The sequence below is a fragment of the Mesoplodon densirostris genome, chromosome 2 (genome assembly GCF_025265405.1).
Source record: "Mesoplodon densirostris isolate mMesDen1 chromosome 2, mMesDen1 primary haplotype, whole genome shotgun sequence".
In the NCBI taxonomy this organism is placed as follows: Eukaryota; Metazoa; Chordata; class Mammalia; order Artiodactyla; family Ziphiidae; genus Mesoplodon; species Mesoplodon densirostris.
The window spans coordinates 184,711,957-184,728,220 of NC_082662.1; positions in this window are offsets into that span (position 1 = coordinate 184,711,957).

A 16,264-nucleotide genomic window follows, 5' to 3' on the forward strand; every position below is an offset into this window, starting at 1 on the left:
AATAGACTGTGTACGCAGTAGGGGCAGAGGTGGGGAGACCAGATCACTGGATATGGCGGGAATTGAGATAAGAAATGACAAGGGCTTCGAGCAGTGTGGAATCAGTGGAGGAGCGACAAGCGGTCACATTCTGGGAATATTTTGAAAGCAGATGGCTGGGTATGGTGTGTGATAGTTACAGAGGCAACAAGTTCACTTGCTTGTTTGGTTCTGCCTGCGTAGCTGGAAAGCACGGAGCTCCTGCTTCCTGTAACAGGATAGGTTGTGTGAGGGTCCCGTTGCGGGGCGGCCGCAGTTAAGCCGTAGGGAATCGGGCTTAACTGGGATGTTGACTTCGGGATGCTGGTCAGACAGGCTGGAGAAGGTACTCAAATCCTTGAATTCCAGGGTAAAGAGAGGCATTTATAAAGGGAAAAAAGAGAGGGAGAAGGGAAATCACATCTCCAGGCTTTAGAGAATGACTACAGCTAAGAATCCCTTTCCCAAATAAGGTTGTTTATCTTGAGGATCCACAGAATGTTTCTCCCCAGTGACCTGGGTTGAGGAAAACGCACCAAGAACTTGAAACAAAGACCTGTGTTCTGTGATAGAGAATTTGTAATGTGTGAAGTAAATACAGTACAGCAGTTAGTCAAATAAATGCTAAATAAACATTATGGGTTGACTTGAAGTTTTGTAATATTTATTTAGATTTCTTAGAATGAGAGTGAAGTTTAGCTGATAATTATCTGTCATTTGATTCTGCAAATTTGAGCAACATATGGGAAGTGGAAAGTAAATAAACATATAACTCGTGGGTTTGGGAAAATCCTAATGTCACGAAGAGATGCTCCCGTATCCTTAAGGATGGAATTAGTAGGATATCTTCTCTCCACAGAAAGAAATCTAAGAAGAAATTTGAGAATGAGTTTGAGTTTTGCCTGGTTTTCTTCCTTCTAAACTCCTTAGGACTTGGCTGTTCTCATGTCTGTGAATTGGAGGCAAATCATAGCAGAGTGAACATCCACCTCTCCCTCCATCAACTATCAAGCAGGCCTTGGAGAAGAGGAGGTGCGAGCTGGCACGTCTTCGCTTTTCTTATAAAAGGTGACTTTTGCGGCTTCCTCAGCTTAAACTTTTTTTTTTTTTCTTTTTTTTTTTTTTGTGGTATGCGGGCCTCTCACTGTTGTGGCCTCTCCCGCTGCGGAGCACAGGCTCCGGACGCGCAGGCTCCGGACGCGCAGGCCCAGCGGCCATGGCCCACGGGCCCAGCCGCTCCGCGGCACGTGGGATCCTCCCAGACCAGGGCACGAACCCCCGTCCCCTGCATCAGCAGGCGGACTCTCAACCACTGCGCCACCAGGGAAGCCCTCAGCTTAAACTTTTTATCTCCAATTAGGACTTCAGCTTCATTAGCCAAATTTTGACCTGACTTGGTGTATAGAGTCTGAGTCCAGCATTCACTGATTTAGGATAGTTAACTCTGTGTTGCCTGGGTCTGACCCTTCCTGGGCAGGTGTTTTGTTTATGGTCTCCACCTCATGCCAGCCTTTCTTCTTCCTGTCCAAGGTTTTGTTGCCTTTTGCACTCCTGACACTCCCTGGCCCTGAGTCAGCTTATCACAAAAATTAGACCAAATAGCCAACCCCTCGGGGAAAAACAAACGAAAGTGTCCTGCCCTGTTTCACAGAGAAAGGCATCTCTTACTCCCTGGTCAAAATTCAGCAGCAGAGTGCAACTAAGAACATTTTCTTTTTTCCACAAGAAATGAAATCCTTAAACATGTGTAGCCCCTGAGTGCTTTCATAAGACGATAAGGTTTATGATCCAGCCATCATTTAGCCAAAAGCAACTTTTTAAAAGGCTTAGGCTCTTTGGTAGAGTGTGATTATAAATGTGTTTCAGCTCTCACCAAGGACATGTGGATTATGTAAACTTCCCTGGATTCACTGTGAGAGGATCTCACATGAATATGAAAGTGCAGCTAATTAGGTATCATGAAGGGTTACTGCTCTGGACTCAGAACCTCCCTGACTGCAACCTTGGCCAAGCTACTCAATCTCTCAACGCATCGGTGTCTTCTTTGCTAAATGGTGATGAAAATATCAACATTATAAAGTGGTTGTGAAAATTATACATGTAAATATGATATATAGATTTAGTGTTTGGCTCTAGTTGCCTCTACCCGAAAAGCAGAGGAATACTCTTATATATAAATTATAGAGATCCAATAAAGGGCTAAGAAAGGATTTTAGAAATTAAATGATTAGAAGTGCTTCTTAGTTTTGTGGTACTTTTAAAACATGGCACCCAAATTCTTTGAGACTCTTATCCTTAAAAGGCAGGGTCTGTGTCCCCTATGGCCACCTTGATTAGGGGTGGACTTGTAACTCTACAGTAAGGGCAGAAATGATGCTCTGACCTCTGAGGCTCCGTCATAAAAGGTCCTGCCTCTTCTGCCTGGTTCCTTTGAAGCCCTCCCCTTGGAGAAGCTCCCCATCAGAGCCTAGCCCCATGCAGCAGAAGCCTGAGCTGCACGCAGAGACCAGAGACCTGGTCAGTACTCTCAGCTGAGCCCAGGTCCCTGGCCTTCCCAGCCCTCCCATATGAGTGAAGGAGTCCCCACCGGATTCAGCCCCTGCTGTTTCTGAGTCTTTCCAGCTGAGGCCTCAGTTGTGGCACAAAGAAAAGCCACCCCACTGTGCTGTATCCAGATCCCTGCTCTTAGAATCTGTGAGCTTAGAGAGATGGCTCTTGTCTGTGTACTGAGTTTGGGGTGATTTATGACAGAGCAACACATAACTGGAGCAGCAACACCCACGAAATAATGGAAATAGTCCAGAAGGGAAGAAGGAACTGGGCTCATTCATATTGAATACTTTAAATGTGAGAACAGATAACATGAAATACCGAGATTCAGTCATTCACATTTATAAAATGGTCCTGCCCCAATTTTTGAAGAAGTTTCTCTGCAGCTATGTAAATCATTACTTAGGCATCATGGGAGACTCTGCTTATCAAAGCCTAATGATTCTTAATTGTCATCATTCTTTTTACATAAATAAATTTCAGTGATATATATTTTAGGATTAGTATTAACTTAATTAAACAAAGATTCAAAAGTATCTAAACTACCTAGCACCCCGTAAGGTGGTGGATTTCAAATTTTAGAGTAATGAGAATCACCTTGGATGACCCTTAAAAGTCTGATTCCAAGGCCCTTCCACAGATATTCTGATTCAATAAATGTGCATATTTGACAGGAGATTCTGTTACTGATGGGATAGAAAAACACTTCCAAAACTACTCCTGGAGGGGTGATAGGGTACACAAAAGAAGTATGTAACATAGCTTCTGCCTCAAGTCACTTAACGTGAATTAATAGAAAAGACATTTGTGTGGAACAATACAAAGACAAGTTGTGTTTTGGGTTCTAATCCACTACGGCCAACATTTTTCTTCTTTAACTTGAATTAGGAGGAAAAGTAGGTCAGGTAGGAGGAAAACTAGGCCCAGGGGTGTGAGGTTTTTCCAACTGGCAGGAGAGCTTAAGTAATTAATTTAGTGATGGATCTGATTCACATAGTTTGTTTCCAACTTACATGAGCAATACATTCTATAGATTAAGTGAAGAATTTAGTATCTTAAAGTTTAATGTTACTTTCCAGGGAAATTAACAGAAAGTTTTTTCATGAAGAATGAGTAACCCAGGAAGAGCTTTGGACTGAATATACGTACAGATCTTCCTTGACTTAACGATGAGGTTAGGTCCTGATAAACCCGTCCTAAGGTGAAAATATCGTTAAGTCTAAAATGCATTTAATACACCTAACCTACCAAACACCACAACTTAGCCTTGCCTACCTTAAAGTGCTCAGAACACTTACATTAGCTTACAGTTGGGCAAAATCATCTAACACAAAGCCTATTTTATAATAAAGTGTTGAGTACCTCATGTAGTTGACTGAATACTGTACCGAAAGTGAAGAACAGAATGGCTGTAAGTGTATTGGTTAATCACTCTCGTGACTGCATGTCTGACTGGGACCCATGGCTGCCACTGCCCAGCATCACGAGAGAGGATTGTACCACGTATCACTAACCCAGAGAAAGATCAAAATTCAAAATTCGAAGTACAGTTTCTAATGAACACGTATCGCTTTCACAGCATTGTAAAGGCAAAAAATCATAAGTTGAAAATTTAAGATCTACTCTCTTAGCAACTTATTCATATAGAATACAGTGTCGTTAACTAGTATCATTATCATCACGCTGTACATTACCTGTACATTACCTCCCCACAACTTATTCATCTTATAACTGGAAACATGTACCTTTTGACCACCTTCACCCATTTCCCCCATCCATCCCCCCCCCATCCTTGGCATCTACCAATCTACTGTCTGTTTCTATGAGTGGAGCACAAATTATTTTATGCCTATTTCCCATTTTGTCACACAGAATGTTAAAATGACATGCACTCAAGGGTCAAGATTTAATAAAATTAATAATCTTTACTGCTTTATGAAGATATTCTTAGGCATACCTGGCATTTTTTAACCACAGTGTAGGCAATTAAAAAGACAGTGAGTACTAGTACAGTTTGGTACCCCTGCCTGCATTCATGCTTAGGTGCCAGTAGTTTTACTCACCATTTTTTCCCACCATGCTTGCAAGTGTCAGCCCTATGAAAAAGTCAAATAATATTTTAGTACTATTATGTATTATTTAGTATTATTATTAGAGCTTTGCCCTCTAAGTCACCCAGAAAAGATTTCCATGGCCCACAGGTTCTGTGAATTGCCCTTTGAGAACTACTGATGTAGGCAGTAAGTACCATAAATGATAAAATGATCACAAACAAAAGTCTTTACTCTTTTGCCTAGCTGAATAAGAATTAAGTTTTCCAAGCTGTGTAAACCGTGCCTAGGCAGTAGGATGCAGTAGAAATAGTTAGAAATTGTTGGAATGTAACACTTGATCACAGCTCAGGGTACCTGTGTCCCCGTGTTGTCATTTACCAGTCATAGGATCATTGATTAGTCAACTGTGCTTCTTTGAGCATCTTTCTCCCACTTGTATATTGGAGATAACACCATCTACCTCTTAGTGTCATTGGATAAACTAGAGTGATTCAAAGTATGGCCCCTGCACCCTTAGCATCAGCATCACCTGGGAACCTGTTAGAAATCCAGATTCTAGGTTCCCAACCCACACATGTTGACCCAGAGTCCTCAGAAGTAAGATCCAGAAATTTCTTCTTTTTTAGGCTCTACAGGTGATTCTTACCCATATGGAAGCTTGAGAAACATTATCACGGACCATACAACATAAAGGATTAAAAACTGTGAACACTATGAATTCACATTATAATGATAATAAATAGAAAAGAAAGATCTTCCAGGCAAAGAACTACATGAAAATAGTTATTTGTGTAGTTTTAGGACTGTTACCCCCACTAAATTATTAAACATAGCTTATTTATATTTGTGTCATCCACTGTAGGTTAGCAGTGATCTTACTGTTGCTATTAAACATATATGTGTGACAAAGAAATGAATTTAAAAATACAAAGCCAAGAAATAGTCCGGAGTAAGGGAGGTAGCAAAGAGTATATTTGGAAAGCAGTGGGAAATAATAATGCTAGATGTGATTAAAGTATGGGATGATATGGCTAAACTTTATACAAGAAGCAACAGGAACCATTATAGATTCTCAGATAGTAAAGTGACATGATGAAAGGCATGTTTGAGTAATCGTGGTACAATATGAATTGGAGGGGAAAAGACATGAAGGCAAGGAGTATTTCATCAGGATCATACATTTTTTTTTCTCCCCGTAAATAATAAAGTCATCCACCAAATCTGGACATGGTCCGCACTGTCATAGGTATATGGTAGGACTAAAATGAAGACCAAGAAACTCTAAGAATGAGTATATTACATGTTCATTATTTACGTCAACACAGTAACTCACCTTCTCTTCTATTCCAAGTGTTCCTATTAACTTACCGCTCTCAGACTCTTGCTCTCGATGGCCTTTCAACCGGCCCTCCTTTTCTCAGCAGCGCAAGTTCTTCCGCTATCAATGAAGACTCTTCCATGTGTTTCGTATCCTGTAACTGTCTGCGCCTACTAAAAGTTCTAATTGATAAGAAGCTCTTTTCTAAGAATTTCTGTGCTGAAAGAGAGGAGTAATGGAAAATCCCTGTGTCCCAGTCAGAGTCTTCCTCTCTTCCTGGACATATTATGTAGTTATCAATAGCTTTTGAAGGTAATGTTTTGATTTTAGCGCTAAAAAAGAGAGAGAGAGAGAAAATAAGGGGTTGAGAGAATAAAATGAAAACAGGACAGAAACAATGTCTCTACAATGCAGCCTTGGAAAAGATTAAGTCAAAAACACCAGGACTGTGGAGCTGAAGTTGAATTTATCTGTTTGTGTGTTCTGGCGACAGAACCAGATCAGAACGTCCTGCCGGGATTTATCCATCCTGGAATGGAACTACCCTGGGAAAGACTAAAAGCATTTAAAGCAGAATATAGAATAGCAATGGTTGGAAAAGCCCCTCAGATTTGACCCTTAATTAAGCCAAGCTAATTACATTAATAAAAGATTATCCAAAGCTATTCCTGTCAAAAGCATTCAAATTACCCTGCACTTCTGGCTGCAATTACACCGGGAATTGCAAGCTAAGAAGACTTAGGGGAGTGACCCAAATCACGTGACGTTAAAGCTCGGAAGGAAGGCAGAACTCAAAGTCACCAAGTGGAGAGGAGTGGATTTGAGAGTGAGGGGACTTTAGCATCTTTCATAGTGTATAAATGTGCACACTTTTACTTAATTTAAATTGAATGCACTCAGATTCAGTTAAGTGGGGTGTTACGATGAAATCCAAAGCTTTTTAAATGTTACCCAAATTTTTTGGATGAAAATTCAGTGAAAAGACAATTTATTTATAGCAGTATCATATATAAGAAAAATGAAACTTTAAAAAAATGGTTGAGAATACCATCTTTCATTTAACTATTTGAATTCAAAACAAGACCTATTTGTTGGAATGAAAGCATGGTAATAATATAAACTGTAATAAATTTGGCTCCATTTTTACTCATTCATAGATAATCCCTAGCACAGTTCTAGGTAACAAAGATACCACTGTGAACAAGGCATAGATATGGTTCCTGTCTTTATGGAGTTTAAATTCTAGTAAGGAAGAGAGAGAAAATGAGAAGTAAGCACATGACTATAAATACACAAGTGTATAAAGAAAATTGTAAGTGCCACATAGAAACAAGTAGCTAAGAGAGAGAAGAGTTAGGGGGATGAGTTTAAATATAATGGTTAGGGAAGCATCTCTAAGAAGACGGCATTAAAGCTCAGACCTAAGAGTGAGAAATTATCACGCACAGAGTGGAGAGAAGCTCTCTCCTGCCAAGACGAAAGCAGCGTATAGGCTCTGAGGAGGGAAAGAGCCTGACTTGTTCAAAGATCTAAGACAAAACAAGTGTAGCTGGAGCCTGGTGAGCAAAGAGGAGAGAACAAAGGATGAGCTGGAGAAAGACACAGGGGTCAGACCGTGAGGGCCTTTTGTGCTATCCTGTGGAGAAAGCAGAGGAAAATGAGGGCAGAAGATGTCCCGTGGTTTGGCAACCACAATGTAATAGGTGTCGCTTGCTATAGCTAATTTCAGGAAAATAGTACAGAAGTGTCAATATCGACTCCCGCTAGGATGAGTAGGAGAGAAAGCCAGCAGGGAAAAAGACACATCTCTGTCTCGCTCAAATCCAGCTAAGAAGGGGAGATGAGTGGAGGAAACCTAGAAGTTTGGGTTTTCTTTCCCAAAGACAGGAAAGATCAGAGCATGTCTGTATTCTGATAGGGATTGGGAATGGTCCAGGGGAGAGGAGTTATTGATAAGAAGCATGGATGGGGCCCAGAGCACAAGTGAAAGATTGGATATGAGAGACAAGATAGGAAAAAAGATTGTGTGGACACAGGTCAAGGTGTGCAATTACTGGTAGAAGCTTCGAAAACACTGTCCTCTACCACCCTCACCTCCTCTTAACCTCAGAATCTCTGAGCTATGCCTTCATGCTCATTTACACTTTGCCTCCTGAATCTGTTTCTGCATTCAAACCATTGACACATCCCATCTGCTTTAAAATCCCTAAGAATTCCATGTAAATAATTTACTTTCCTAAATACACAAGTGTTTGCAAAGATGGCACAGCCAAGTCCATAGAGATTTTGTGTTTTTTTTAACAGAGTTGTCCTGCAATTTTATTTATACAACATAATGTGATAAGCAAAACGTTTTGGGACAAAAGATAAATTAAAGGTGCCCCCCACCGAAAGGGGCAAGATCCAGAATCGCTACATATAGTTTTCCATACGTTCTTCCTCAGTATCTTTTTATTATATTACCAGGGTCTTGGGACTTATTTTTCCATCCGTGCCACTTCCACTTTTCATATCAGTGTGGCATTCAAATTCTTTCTTGGATATAATATCCCCAGTGCTTTGTAGAATGTGTCCCTTCTTTGAAAATGTGTATATTTATATATTCCTATATCCCCTCATTTACTTTCCAATACTAAATTAAGAAAGAAATAATAGGAGATGTAACACAAAGCATATGCTGTGTTTGTCCAACTGGATAGATAGATCATTTTCAAATATAGTAGCAAATGCTGTTTTAGTTTAAAAGAGTTTTTAACTTTTCAAATCCAAATGCACTGAGTTATTTTAAATTCTGCTACCATCAGTTTGCTTCGTGTGGAAGAACATATAACTTAGATAAAGCTAAAGCAGCTGGAGCAATCACCACAAATCACCAGTTAGAAGGCTGCTTGCAGCAGTAACACAGGCTGAAAAGTCCCCTCTCCCCCCAAAAAACCCATGAAAAGTTGATGTCCCGTGGTTTGGCAACAGCAATGTAATGTGGTTGCCAATAGCTCACTGTTGTTCAGGTCATCTGTCATCCCACTGGACCACACAAGTAGGAGTAAAGAAGAAATTCATCTTTTATATTGACATCACACAATGTCTTTTTTTTTAATGGGCATTTGTAACTTTCATTTGCTATCAAAATCCAGAAGTTTCTAAGTAAAAGAAGTAGTGAGAAAGTTTAAAATGAAGTTTTAAATCTCACTAAATGAATGACAATTATCTAAGCTTAAGGAGCATTTCTAACCTTCTGTAGAAGAAAAGCATTTCTCCTATAGCATGAGTTTCAGGTAATTTTGTTTGTTCAATGATTTGTTCAACTTTTCCTTTTTTCATTGAGAAACATCTGCCCACAAAATTTATGTCTAGATTCACAAATCCAGGTAGCAGGCTAATTTAAATAACTCAAAACTTTTTCAAGTGTTATTAAACTCAAACTGACATTCTACTACATACCCACCAGGATGGCTAAAACTAAAATCAAGATAATATATATTGGTGAGAATGTAGAACAACATGAATTCTGTATTGTTTATGGGAGTATAAATTGGTAAACTGGTAAATACAAATTTGGAAAACTGTAAGAAAATAGCGACTAAAGCTAGTGGAATGTCAGTAAATACTGGACACCTGATTCCCAGGGGAGTGTTGGGCGGGGCTGGGGGTCTGCTGGTTTGTAGTATTGCCTGTGATGTAAATACTCCCCTGATAGCCAATTTCAAGGAACCAATGTGACATCACTGAAGAGGAAATTTCTGAACATCTTACCTTTGACTAGAGCTAAACATACATCTTCTCCACAATCCTGAACATTTCCTCCTAATTATAATCCCCAAAGAGATGTATATATATGTTAACCAAAAGCTGCATACAAGAATTTTTATAGCAACAAAATTTATTAAAGTCAGAAACTGGCAACAACCCAATTGTCTTTCTCCCATCAAGCATCCAGTCGCCTCAACTAAGCCAAAAGAAGGCAGAGGTGTTGTCTATTACCCACTACTGTATCTTCCAGCACTAGAAAAATGGCTGGTAGATAGTAAGTTTTCACTAGATAGCTGTTGATTGAAAGAATAGATTAACTGATGAATCAACCATAGATGTCTTTTTCCTCCCAAGAAAGAATCAGTGTTTCCTTCTAGGATGTTCTCAATTCAGTCTGGATTGGAGATGAAGAAAGGACCCTTTGGAATATTCTCGTACTTCAAAAGAGTTTATGAATCTGGACGTATTTTAGGAGGAAATATACTGACTACATTTGAGCCATTCAGTCTTTATGTGAAAATCCTCATTTCCTTCCTATTTCAGACCTATCAGGACAAGTTAAGGAGCCACCCAAAGGAAAAATGCGTTGTGCACCTCACCCTGTCAAAATGCATTTATCTGACAGAATAAACTGTTTGCAATTGTAATCACTAAAGACATTGACTCCCACTCATGGGAGGCTGTGTTAATCTAAGACGTGATTTTTGTACCTGCATTATAACTTTTAGAAGACTGTGCCTAGTGTCCTTTTTCCCCTTGGGATTTCAGTGGAGAAATCCTAAAATCCCTGCCTTCCGCATGGCTCTTTCAAAGGCAATTCTTCTTGCTATTCCTGGGAAAAGAGATCTTTAAAATCCTTAGTCATTTTCCCAGGTGTAAAATGAGTAATCCTTTCAGGACATGAAAAATATTGTTCATCTGCACAGTCTCCTGTCTCCTGCCATCTGTGTTGTCTTTCTTACTGTCTAGTCTGGGGCTGAAATAACTTATTAAAATTAAAACCAATCACCAATATGTAAACCAAATCATCAGAGGGAGATTTTTCAATATTTCTTTAAGCTGAATGTTTAGATCTGCCCTACTCAAAATCACTTATATTTGAAATTGTTTAAAATCACGTTTGATTTATTAATCCCCAGAAATATACAAATGATATATAATTATTCTACCAGTTATGGAGGCTGATAGATAAGATTTTATGTCATCTCACTGGGGGGCCATCAGAAGGATTCCTGTTTACAACAACAAAGAATTATACTTCAAACTGCAATTTTTAAAAAAACTACATTATAAAATGGGGTTTTAATTTTAACACAAAAAGGGGATGCTTCCTTATAGCAAATATGGATGGAGATTGACTGGGAGCAGGGAAGGAGAGGGCGCGGCATTGAGAAAGGGAAACATGCAACAGATGATCCGGAAACCTTCTGGACTCAGCCTGGTAGGGGTCTGTCTGTTTTAGAGAGGATTAGTAAAAGAGGAAGAAAGAAGTTGATGCCTTTGATCAATGAGAAACCTTGGAGAGGTGAGACTTAGAAAGTTCAGGGTTAAAAAGAAAGTAAAAGCAAAATGCTTAGAGGAGATGGGGTGACAAAGAGAGCCAGAAATTCTCTAAGTCACAGGAACCATGATCAATCTCTAACTTCTCACACTTTGTTCAGTGCTTTCTTAAAACTGCTGAAGTGATGTGATTTCATAGCGTCTGTGCCAACTTTAACTATGAAGTATTTTTAAAACTGCCTCTCAAAGAATGAAATTTCCCTTCAATATCATAATTAAATAAATGTGGTTAAAAGGAAACTCTTAAAATGAGCTTAGAAACTAGATCATTTCTTTCCTCAAGAGGTGGCCTTCTCTTATGGTCCAGATGGCAATGCTGACCCTTATTAACGCAAATTAAATTGCACCTATCACCTAAATGGTGCCACATAGTTTTATCCAAGAAAAACAATGAATATTAACAGTCCAGCTGTACACAGAAGTTTCTTCTCTGATGAAAGAAAAGAAGACAGCTACATCAGAAAAGATTAATCTGACTTTCTCTTAACACTGAGATCTGAATTAGCCGTGTAATTGCTACATAAATGTAAAAATATAATTTTGTATAGAATATATGTTGGAGGTAACCAAACTAAACCTATTGCCCTAATGTCAATTGCTTTGGAGAATGATGTCACTGATACCATAGGGTGGTCCAGTACAGTTAAAAATTAATTTAAATGAATGAAAACATGTTTGAGATATTTCATTCGTGAAATCCAACAAATGAAAAAAATTCTCTTTAGTTAAGTAATAAAGCCATTTGGGATTGACACATAAACACTATTAATACTATGTATAAAATAGATAACTGATGAGAACATACTGTATAGCACAGGGAACTCTACGTAATGCTCATGGTGACCTAAATGGGCAGGAAATCCAAAAAAGAGGGGATATATGTATATGTATAGCTGATTCATTTTGCTGTACAGTAGAAACTAATACAACATTGTAAAGCAGCTATACTCCAATAAAAATTAATTTAAAAAATTTTAAAAATGGTAATCGTTCCCTGATGTATATAAATCAAATCATTATGCTGTACACCTTAAACTTATAGTGTTGAATGTCAATTATATCTTAATAAAAATGGAAGAAAAATAAAATAAATTTTTAAAAATTAAAAAACGCGCATCTTGGTTGGACAATAATCACGCTGAAAAGTTTTCCTTACACAATCAAGGGCGAGACATTCTATAGAAAGAACATCTTGAGAAGATAGCTACACAATCAGTAACATAAAATTCTGTCTTATGACAAAATCAAACCAGATGCAAAAAAAAAAGCAATTACAGTGAAAGTTAATACAGCAATATCCATGAGTACACAAAGTAGTGATTGATGACAATTTTAATAATTTTTCCATAATGTAAAATGTACTCAGAAAATGACAAGAATCAAACTCTAGATTCAGATTCCATAATTTGAAGTATGGCATCAAAATGCTAGCTAGAGAAGCTATGCAGGGTACAGGGTAGGGATGCACAATCTGGTGGTGAGCTGCAGATTCTCATCCCACCTCTGCTGCCGCTGGCCCTGCCCCAGCGATGTGACCCCTGCGCGTCTTCCCGCCAACACGGGGATAACGCATGTAGCAGCAGCGCTCGCTTTATAGGCAGATGTCCCAATGTCACACGTCCAGCCAGTCAATTGTTCTCTGAATTTACCACAATAAAGAGCCAGGTTTTCCACTTTGCAGAACCAGAAAGGGGTCTTTATCAATGAACCCAGAGCCCACCAGGTTCTCAGTCATAGCAAAAAACACAGGCGATAGTAGGTAGCTTAGATGCCTGTCCTTGAAAGCAACTCCATGAAGTAAACATTACGATATTCATTTTTCACACGAGGAAACTAAGGTTCAGAAGTGTGACTCTCCTGTGACAGCAAAGCAACTGAATGGCAGAGCTACCCTTCAAACCCTAGTCTGTAACTTTCCAATACCGCCCCACGATAACGGTTCCCATACGTGTTCTTATTCCACAAGAAAGATGTACGTATAAGGATACCCGTATTTTTATAATTTGGCACAGTGGTTCACAAAGTGTGATCTGGGAACTCCTGGGGGTGCTCAAGATCTTTTCGGGGAGACCACGAGGTCAAAACTATTTTCATAATAACAAAAAGGCATTCCTTGTCTTCTTCTTCTCATTCCCTCATGAGCCCACAGTAAAGTTTTCCAGAGGCTGCGTGACCTGTGATGTCACAACAGACTGAATACAGAAGCAGATATAAGAATCCAGCTGTCTTCTATTAAGTCAGACTTTAAAGAAACTTGCAAAAAAAATGTTACTCTTCTCACTAAAGTTACTTTTTAGTTTTAGAAAATAAGATTATTATTATTTTTTGCTGCACTGTGCGGCCTGTGGGATTTTAGTTCCCGACCAAGCAGGGATTGAACCTGGGACCTCAGCAGTGACAGCTCAGAGTCCTAACCGCTGGACCGCCAGAATATTCCCAGAATTATTTTTCGTTAAAATGTTATTTACATTAACATGTAATGGGTTTGTTATTTTAAATAAATTATCCTTATATTTAAAACATTTTCTCAGATATAAGTTTGAATACACTAAAAATCTCTAGATATAATATACACATAAACAAAAACTTTTGGGGGGCCTCAATAATTTTTAAGAGTCTAGAGAGATCCTAAGAAAAAAATTTTGAGAACTTTGAAGAACATTCATAATATTATGCCACTGTCAGTAGAAGAGCATAGGGGAGAAAACAAGATCATACAAGAAGTGTGTGTTTTGTTTTTAATTTTTATGGAGTATAGTTGACTTACGATGCTGTATTAACCTCAGGTGCACAGCAAAGTGCATCACCTACACACATAGACATATCCACTTTTTTTTAAAGATTCTTTTCCCATATAGGCCACCACAGACCATTGATTAGAGTTCCCTGTGCTATACAGCAGGTTCTTATTAGTTATCTATTTCATATAAAGTAGTATGCATATGTCAATCCCAATCTCCCAGTTTATCCTCCCACCACCAGCCCCTGGCCACCACAAGTCTGTTCTCTATATCCGTGACTCTACCTCTGTTTTACAAATAAGTCCATCCGTACTCTTTTTTTTTAAGATTCCACATATAAGCAACATCACATGCCACCTGTCTTTCTGTGTCTGACCCACTTGACTCAGGCCGACAATCAATAGGTCCATCCATGTTGCCACAGTGGTTTTCAGTGAGCACCTAATTTAGCCTGACAGTTCTCTGGGTACCCTGAAATTCAGTGTCATTTTCATCCCTGAATCCACCCAAACTGAAGCCACTTTTCCATGAAGAAGGACCTTCCAAGGGATTATTGTCAGGTGATACCATGTGTTTTTTTTTTTAATTGTGTTGGAGTGAAGTATGAATTAGAATGTGAGAAGCTGAATGCATTTATCACGTTTTATTGCCTGTGTTTTAATGAGTCCCTATTGGAAAAGATTGTCAAAGAAGCCCTTCCACAGAGTGCACTGAAAGAGGATGAAGCACGTAGCTTACCACGAACTGTGATAGCCTTTAACTTAAAAAAAATTGTACGTGTATGTGTATAATAAAAATGTAACCATGATGAAATCTTTATGTAATTTATATTATATCAGGATATGTTACATTCTATGAGATAGAGATAGATATAGATAATATATAGATAAATCTAATAAAGTTAAGTCTGACAGAGAAGAAAAATTAAGAGGTTCACTTGATCAGTGTGGCAACGTTCTTGATACATAAGTAGCTACCTAAATGTTCAGAATACAGACTAATACCCTGTATATAACATGTATATTTAAGTGGAGTTTGCCATCTCTAGTCTATCTTCAAAGTAATCGTAGAAGATTATTAGAACAAAATTTGTTTACAATTTTTTTATTTATATGCTAAATGGTTTAAAAAGTATAATTAACACAGCCTTCAAAAATGAAAATGATGATGACATAGCCATCAAGATGAAAGTATATTAACAGAACAATACCAATTGCTAAGCAAACTCTGGCACATCCATGCATAATCTACATCATGGCATGGGGGTAGGAAGAATAGAGTAGCAAAAATATCTGCCACCTTAATAAAACAGGATCAAAATACTTTATACCAGGCATTTTGATTCCAAGATTTCTTAGATTCACTATTTAACATAAATGAATTCAAATAAGTATAAAAGAGCAAAATACGTGAAAGGAACAGGGAAGTCTGTGAAAAAGAAACGTGCTAAGCATAAGGCCATAAACTACCTCTCAACCACAAAGAAAATACAATCTGACGCTGCTGAGTCTTCCACAAACATAGTCATTTTTTTTTTTAAAGCAGGTGGTGGTATGGCGGAAGAAAAGAGATTAGACTTTAATAATATTACTCTAGTTAGCAAGCATTAAGACTATTTTTCTCTTTGATTTACATAAAGGTCAACCTCTGACTGAAAAATTTGAGTCGCAGGTAGGATATTTAATTTCCTAGATGGCCTCTAGTGGTCATCCAAGACACGCATTGGCATGGGAAATAAGAGCCGTCTATATTACAAAGTACAAAATGATCAAATAACAAGAAGGATCCTGAAAATGTCCTTTACTTTAAGGTGAAAGAAATTCTCACTTGATAAATTTAGAGTGTATCAAAACAATTAAACTGTATATCATTAATCCTGAAATTCTAATTTTAGGAATGTATCCTAAAGAAAGAATTTGGCAAGGACTCAAAAATGTTACAAATAGGGACGTTTATTTCAGGATTGCTTAACAACAGAGTATAATGGCCAACAATGCCTAGTGGTAAAACAAAGTACGGTACATCCATGGAGTGAAATACTAATGCAGCCACCAAGAATAATATGATGACACATTTATCGAAAAGAAATATGCTAGCAAAATACTGTTGAATTAAAAAGCAAGTTAAAATCAGGGTAAAATAGTATAACTCTTGATACTATCTTGGCTAAAAAATTATGTGGAAGGTATGTAATAAATAATCAAAGGATTAGAGGTTAACCTTTAGGTGGTGAAATTATAGATTTCTTAAACGAATTAATTTTCTACTTAATT